Below are 9,050 nucleotides of genomic sequence, written 5' to 3' on the forward strand. Positions count from 1 at the left end.
TCAGGAGAACTGGAACAGGCTGCTTATAGTGTTGTACCCAGAGCGAGCAAGACACGTCACAGGTGTAAGTTTTAAATGGAGAATTTATTAGCCGGCAACCGTTGGGGGCACAACCCAAATCAGAACACCCCAGTAGAGCTGAAGGAGACATATTTATGCAGAAAAAAACAAGGTGCGGTGGTAAATTATCTCTTGAAATTTAAAGGCCAGGTCACAAGGTGGTCAGGGTACAGGATCAAAGACCCTGACAGATCAAAGACTCTGACAAGTTATCATTTGGTGGGATAATCTTATCTATTAACATTCCTTGGAGGAGTCACGGAGCCCCAGTGACATTTGCTAAATGCCAAAAGGTCTGAGTCCATTCTTAAACTGGGGGTTTTATCAGGGGCTGTGGGACAGGGGTCTTCTGTCAGCAATAACTGGTTTTCTCAAGTACCACAGTAGAAGGCAGGATTTTAGCTGAGACTGAAGGAAACCAACAAAGGAGATGAGGAATAAAATTCTAGGCATGGTGTAATACAAGGAAAATTAGGAACCCCTGAGAAACCCCTAGCTACGGACAAGCACCCCCAGAAAGAGTGGACTCAGATATCTTTGGTATTTAGCAAACCCCCTGGGACTCCATGGCTCCTCCCTGGAATCTCGATAGATAGGACCATCCCACTGAGAGATAACTTGACAGACCCTTCCTGGGAGATATCCCTGAGACTCTGTGACTCCACCAAGGAATGTAAATGAGATTATCCCATTAGTACAATAACCTGACTGAATCTTTTGATCAGCCAGGACCTTTGTTCCGGTTTTTCCCCTCATTCTGTACCCCCATATCCTATATAAGCCAAGCCATCACCCCAACACATTGGCCATTGATTTGTGGTGCCGTACCCCGATGGCCGCCAGCTAATAAATTCTCCACTTAAAACTTATACTCTGTGGTGTGTCTCGCTCGCTTCTGATATAACAATGGCAGACAGTGAAAATGCAGGAGTTAGGAGGAATGTCTGTTGGAAGAACAGCAAGGAGGCCAGTGTGTCTAGATCACAGGGTGCATGGTGGGGGTGTAAGATATAAGAAGATTGGAATGGTAGGAAGGGGTCAGGTTATGAAGACCTTTGAATCCCAAACAGTGGATTTTATATTTGATCCTGGAAGGGAGCCACTGGAGTTGAGGAAGAAAGATCACTTTGGCTTTTGAGTCCAAGATGGACTAGAAGGAGAGACTTGAGACAAGGAGACCAACCACTAGACTATTGCAGTAGTCCCAGTGAAGATGTTTAATCAAAATGATGATGGGCAGTGAATCACAGGTTTCTAGGGGTGCTTGTGACCCCAAAATACTGACACACTGGGTCCTGTCGAAAGAATTCGACTCAAGCCTTCTTAGCCAAGGAAAAAGACAAAGTTTACTACGGATTCACCATAAGGAGTTGTCTTAAGAAATCCCACCCTTTGTGATGCCTGTTTTCACGAGCGGGCCAGATTCAATCTAGACAAAGATTGTAGGAGGGATTGAGGGGTGGTCTGGGGGGACTAGAGGAGGGCTTTAGGGAGGGTCTTGAGGAGGAGTCTAAGGAGGATGAGATGAGGTCAGACTCCAGGAACCAAGAGAATGGGATTAAGGGTGGGAAGTAGCTGGACAATAAAGGGCTGAGGCTGGTTAGAGATTTGGACCTAATGATGATGTAAGGCTTATGGCCTTAGGGGAAGGCCAGATCTTGTTGGAAGATTAAAGAACAGTTCAAGGGGGGTCCCAGAGACTGTATTCCAGATTCCAGATTCAAGGGGGTTCCCAGAGACTGTGCCCTCATCATTAGGAAAAAAAGGGGGTACATATGAGAAATGTTGAGGAAGGAGAATAACAGACGTTGGCAATAGATTGGATATGGGGGTCACGGTGTCAAAGATGACACCTAGGTTGAGAACCTGGGCTGGGAAAATGTTGGTGCCCTTGATAGTAATAGGGAAATAGAGAAGAGGGGAGAATGTTGGAGGAAAGAATGAGTTCAGTTTTAGACACTTTTTGTTTAAAATATCTATTGGAATCCAGTTTGTGATGGCCATTGGAGATGCAAGGCTAGAGGTTAGGAGAAAGGTGAGAGAAGTAAATCTGAGAATCACCCGAATAGGGATGATAATTGAATCCTGGAGAGCTTGAACTATAACCAGAAATTCCTGGGTTTGGGGCATGCCTACAGGTTGGTTAGGGGTTGTTACTTAGGTCTTGGAAAAGCCTTACATATGCAGTCTATATCGTAGTCATTTAAAATATTTTATATTATTCTCTTTGATTCGGTGGTAATGAATACATCACTGCATATACCTAAACTATGCTCATATGATGAATCCCTTGAAATATAAGAGGGAAGAAAAGAGCTTTATGTGCAAGCTAAGACTTTAATTGGATTCATCTACATAGATCATTTCCCTAAACTAATGAGATGAGCATTGGCCACCTACAAAATGAGTGGAACTGGGAGATAAAGGTAGCAGTTCTCTGAGAACCATATTGAGCGTGGCATTTCCCCCAAGAATGGTGTGAATATGGGGATACCCAGTGTCTACTTTCCATTGTTCAACAGGATCAAACTGGAGCCCTGCCCTGCCTCAAATTTCTAGTAGCTCTGAGTAGCAGATAGGAGGCAAGTGAAAGTGAACTAAGAGTAGCCCAAAGCTGATGAAGGAGTCTTGGAAGAGGAAGAACAGGTAGCCAAACTAAGTATTAGCTTGTCAATACAAGTTCTTGGAAAAGGAGAGGTTTACCCCAAAACTGAATGAGCCCTTGGTGCATTTCTCTTTCTAAGGATTTATTGAATCAGAGTTATTCATGCCATCTCAATGCTGTACCTTAAATATGTGTGTGTGTGTGTGTGTGTGTGCATTTGTGTTTATGTATGTCCACATATATGGCTGTATATATGAAAGTATGTGTGTATACACACATATATGCAATCCCAGTCCTAAAGTCCTTTGGTATGAGGCTAGGGGAGAGAGAGAAGGGAAGAAATTTGTTCTCTTTGAGCTTGAGAGTCTCTTCAGTTTGCTGGGAATCTCTTCAGGACTCCTTGGTCTCTTCAGACTCTTTGGGTCCTGTAGGTGTATCAGGCATTTCTGGTTTTCAGCTTTTTTTTTTGAGTGAGATAGGAAGGATGATGCCAACCCCACTTCAGCTTGCTAAAGGAAAAGACTCTACAAGGATATGAGAGGAGCTGGTGGTCTCCATCATGTCCCTGTCATCCTAACTTGCTACGCTGGAGACTTCAAAGAGTTTCCACTTGTATAATTCCTCCCATGTATACTTTCTCTGATTTCTGTTTTGCTACCAAATTGGATAAATGGGTTTCTTTGGCAGTTGCTATGTGTGTTGATTGGAGAACTGGTATTTAGTGGGAAAGGGTCAAACCTTGGATGTAAAGCTTGAGGTCCTCCTCCTTTCCCCATAATGTAACAGCAATCAGAAGTTTAGCTTGAATCTGAAACAGTGTAGCAGAAAAGGAGTGGGCAGCTTTCAGAGATTTGGTGCACAGCACCTCATTTACTCATCTGGGCCAGAACACTTTCAAATATCAAAATTGTTTTGATTAAAATGATGGGGAAATTCAGAAGCAGATAAATGAAAAATGGGAACTCCACAGGGTTTATCAGCAGGATGGTTCATCCGTCTCTAAGAAGGCAATATTTAACTCCATCAAAAGGAAAGTGTAAGCAAAGCTTAGAGAGATGCAGGATCCTTGGCTCAGTAAGAAGGCAGATGAAATTCAGTTCTATGCTGATAGTAAATTCAAAGTGCTTTTATGATGCCCTGAAGGCTATGTATGGATTGTAGTGCATTTCAACTACTCTGTGCTGATGGAGCCACATTGATTAGTGATAAGGACATGATCCTGGATAGGTGGGCTGAATGACTACTCCCATAGTGTGCTCCTTTTCATTTGGTCAATTCCACTTTTTAAGGAGAATTTTGTACATCTTATTACATTGTTTTGTGCTTCCATCACCAAGCTATTGACTCATTTTTTCATGATTCTCTTGTATAATACTAATTTTTTTCCTCAATTTTTCTTCTATCTCTCCTGTTTTTTTTTTAATCCTTTTTGAGCTCTTCCAGGAGCTCTTATTCGGCCCAAGACCAATTCATATTTCTCTTTGAGGTTTCATGCGTAGGTGTTTTGACATTTGACATTGTTTTGACATTGTTTCACATTTGACTCCTCTTCTGGGTTTGTATTTTGATCTTTCCTGTCATCGTATTAGCTTTCTATGGTTGGAGTTTTTTTGTTTTTTTTTTCTCTCATCTTCCAGACTGTTTTGTGATTTTTAAAGTGAAGCTCTGCTCCTGGGGTACAGGGAGCGTTTTCCCAAGCTTCTTGTACTAGGCTCCACTAGCCTGCTGAATCAGGGCCTCTGGGCTTGGTGGCTCAATTACTGTGCCAGGGCCTCCAGGACTGGGAGCTCACCTGCTGTGTGGGGGCTGGAAACCTCATAGCTGGCCTTCTGTGCTGCTGGACTGCTGCACTGGGGCCCAAGGGGCCTCAGTTGCTGATCTTGGTAGGCATTTCACAGGCTTGCCTGTCCACTGCCTGTGCTGGGCTGGGTTCTCATTTTACTGGAGTGAGACAGACCTGTCCTACAGTCTTTCTAAGTTATCTTCTGTTGGAAAATTGTTTCGCTCTGTCCTTTTGTGAGCTCTGCCACTCCAGAATTCATGTTGAGGTGCAATTTATAATGTCTACAATAACTTTAAATGGAATTTGTTTTCCTATCTCTTGCTATTGGGCTTTGTTAGTAATGTATAGAAATGCTTATGATTTATGTGAGCTTATTTTATATCCTGAAACTTTGCTAAAGTTGCTTATTAATTCAAGTAGTTTTTTACTTGATTTTCTAGGATTCTCTAAGTATGTCATCATATCTACAAAGAGTGATAACTTAGTTTCTTCTTTGCCTATTCTAATTCCTTCGATTTCTTTTTCTTCTCTTATTGCTAAAGCTAATGTTTCTACTACCATAGTGAATAACAGTGGTGATAATGGACATCCTTATTTCACCCCTGATCTTATTAGAAATGCATCTAGCTTATCCCCGTTATATATAATGATTGCTGATTGTTTTAAATATATGCTACTTGTCATTTTAAGGAAGGCACCATTTCTTCCTATGCTTGCTAGTGTTTTTAATAAGAATGGTTGTATTTTGTCAAAAGCTTTTTCTGCATCTATTGAGATAATCATATGGTTTCTGTTAGTTTTGTTATTGATATGATCAATTATGCTGATAGTTTTCCTAACATTGAACCATCACTGCATTCCTGGTATAAATCCTACCTGATCAAAGTGTATTATTCTCATGATAAGTTGCTGTAATCTTTTTGGTAAAATTTCATTTAAAGTTTTTGCATCTATATTCATTAGGGAAATTGACCTATAATTTTCTTTCTCTGTTTTGACTCTTCCCGGTTTAGGTATCAGTACCACATTTGTACCATAAAAAGAATTTGGTAGGACTCCTTCTTAGCCAATTTGAGGTACAATTTAAAGTTGTTTGGGGGTGAATTTGGGAGAGGTCGAGCAAGTTCCTGACTTTTTTCCACCATCTTGACCCCACCTCCCTGTAAGTGTTCTCAATAGGCCATCATCAACTAATGCTGAAGCCACTGACCATATTATATATGTATATACCTCAGGTTGCAGTCAGTCCCTCTGTAGCTAAACTTCCAACTGAAGAAGAGGTTTTGGGGAGCCAAGATAGTGGCTGGAAAGCAAGGATATGCCTAGGGCTCTCCCCCAGGACCCACCAAACACCTATAAAAATGGCTCTGAACAAATTCTAGAACTGCAGAACCCATAAAATAGCAGAGGGAAGCAGGGCTCCAGCCAAGGATAGCCTGGATGGTCGCTGGGTAAGGTCTATCATGCACAGAGCTGGGAGCAGAGCTGAGCAGAGGTCAGGGTGGGCTGCTCCCCGATCAACCAGACCAGGGGCCAGGCAGAACAGGCCCTAGCGCCCTGAATCAGAGAAGCTAGTGGCAAAAAATTGCGGGGACAGAGTGAAAGGAGCTTGCGGTTCGGCCCCCACCCCAAGGGCAGTGGAGGTGGTGCAGCTACAGAAAAACAGCTGCAGTTGTTTCCAGCCCCAGGCCCACCTGGTGTGAGGAATTAAGTGGCAGATCAGAGTGGCAGTGCAGAGCCTGCTCAGATCTGAGTTGTGGTCCGGGTTGGCAGTTCTTGGGGGAGGAGGAACACTGGTGTGGCAGAGCTTGCTGTGCAGAAAAAGCTCTGAAAACAACGGCACAGCCACTAAACCTTGGGACAAAATACTCTATACTTTACAAGCAGTCATACCTCGATAAAAACTCAGGGGTCAAGTAGTTGGCTAAAAACATGGCCAGGCAGCAAAAAGGGACTCAGATTCAGACTCAGAATTTGGAATCTTTGTTTGGTGACAAAGAAGACCAAAACATACAGACAGAAGAAGTCAACAAAGTCAAAGAACCTACATCAAAAGCCTCCAAGAAAAACATGAACTGGTCTCAGGCCATGGAAGACCTCAAAAAGGATTTGGAAAAGCAAGTTAGAGAAGTAGAGGAAAAATTGGGAAGAGAAATGAGAGTGATGCGGGAAAACCATGAAAAACAAGTCAATGACTTGCTAAAGGAGACCCAAAAAAATATTGAAGAAAATAACACTTTAAAAATAGACTAACTCAAATGGCAAAAGAGCTTCAAAAAGCCAATGAGGAGAAGAATGCCTTGAATTAGCCAAATGGAAAACGAGGTCCAAAAGACCACTGAAGAAAATACTACGTTAAAAATTAGATTGGACCAAGTGGAAGCTAGTGACTTGATGAGAAATCAAGATATTATAAAACAGAACCAAAGGAATGAAAAAATGGAAGACAATGTGAAATATCTCATTGGAAAGACCACTGACCTGGAAAATAGATCCAGGAGAGATAATTTAAAAATTATTGGACTACCTGAAAGCCATGATCAAAAAAAAGAGCTAACGTTCTTTCTAAATATTGATGGGAATAATTTGGAAAAGGGAAAAGAAGTTTTGTGAGATAAGAATACAAATGTAAGGTTGAATCATTATCCCATAGACTAAGGCTGGGATTTAAAGTTACATTGTATCTATGTGGGATAAGGTCCTTAAGTGTTCTAAAGTGATACAAGAGCAATTAGGTATTAATATAAATAGTGTAATTAATTACTGGAACTAAATCAGAGACATCTTCAGTTTAGGGGAAAGAATTTCAATGTAAGTCTCTTTAAGAGAGATAAGTTGTAGAATTTTTTGCATTGATGGGAAAAGTAAAATGTGGCTGTTTGAATTTTAATTCATTCCATGGTCTAAAACGTAAAGATAAAGTTAATATTTGCACTTCTTGAGGAATATCTCATTCTTTCAGATAGTTAGAGGAGAATAGAAAAGCCTGGAAACAGCACAAAGCTAGAAAGCAGCAGGAGGCTAGAATGTAAAGTGTATCCAACAAAATTGAAGTGTATCAAATTGGTAAACTTTTGTATGTGGAGTCACTAAGAGAGGAACTTGATTAGCTGTGATTAATGAGACTTGCTGTTTAAGGCAAAAGGTATTCGGGACCATAACTAATTTTGTTTTGAATTTAAATTTGGATATAGTTGTCTACATTAAATCAGTATCTGAGAGAAATGCCACAAGATAAGCTACTCAGAGGGCATGTGATCCTGTACTGTTAACAGGTGGAGGTCTGTATTTGAGAAAAGCCAAGGGGACAATCTTAGCCTCAATCTAGTATGTGATCCTCCTGGCTCAGTTCTTCCCCTTTGGGTGCCTTTGGAAAGGAATATTTTCCCACCTGACTATTCCTGAGTTTAGCTATGGAGACAGATACTGCATAATTGAATAACTGTAACTATATCTAAATTTAAACAAAGCCAAGGATATTTTATCCTGCCATATTGGTACATCACATATCCCTGCTTTCTTTCCTTCTATAGCAAATTTCTGTGATCAGAGCAAGTAGTCAGTAAAAGATATGAGCTCTCTTGTGTTATCTTACTGGGCAGTCTAATATTATTTTTATCTAGAACTAGAGCATGTGCAGAGAACTATGCAAACTGCTTAAGACTCACACTAAGATGTTTCCCTTTATTTAAAAGGATTCTAAGAGCAGTAATATTTTTTTTTCTGTAATACCATAGGGCTAGGACTAGTGTTTCTGTGTGTGGTCCTGTATAAGTTAGGGTAGTTTATATTCCTGGTAGTGGATGGAGATAATTACTAGGTCAAGGGCTTGTGAGAATATTATTTTGCTATTTGGTTAATATCAAGCTTGTCTAGGGTTTTGTTACAATTAATAATATTAAAAGAACAATGTCATGTGGTTTATTCTGTAAATGTCATCAAAGAAACATAGCATGACTAAAAGGTTAAGATTTTATATGTACTGTGTTATTAAAAATTTGTTATTTAATGTATTTATGTATGTACTGGAGCCTGTTGTCAATTTCTTAATGAAATCTCATCCTCCTGGTGAGGAAATTAATAATGGGTTAATGTAAAATATAAGAAGCTGGGTTCTGATGTGAATTTCTTAAACATCGCAATTGGCCAAGGTTCCAATTTTGAATTTGTAAAAAAGTGATCAGGGTATAAGGATTAGAAACGGTAACTTAAAATTGTGCTAAGGTGACTTTTGTAGGAGGATGGACAGAAAGTTGGTTCCTACAAGAAGACAAGAGGAAGAAGATACTGAAGATGGCTGGAACAGATTCCAAGGACCAGAGTACCTCATTGACAATTGTATTGTTGTTTTTCCTTTAGGTCTCTGTATCTGTATTTACAAAGGGGACTGCCCCCTTTGATATGTCAATGTGTCAGAGATTTTGAGGGATGGAAACCTTATAAAAGGGTAATGGGGACGCAAGCATGATGGGTCAAAAAGGTGGTATAAAAGTATGATGAGTGAAGAAGATAAGTTGGTGGACAATTTATATCAGCCATGGTGTGTGAAGTCTTCAAAATAGTAAGACATCAGAGGGGGGATTGAGTGAGAAGGATATAATT

The sequence above is a fragment of the Trichosurus vulpecula genome, chromosome 2 (genome assembly GCF_011100635.1).
Source record: "Trichosurus vulpecula isolate mTriVul1 chromosome 2, mTriVul1.pri, whole genome shotgun sequence".
NCBI lineage: Eukaryota > Metazoa > Chordata > Mammalia > Diprotodontia > Phalangeridae > Trichosurus > Trichosurus vulpecula.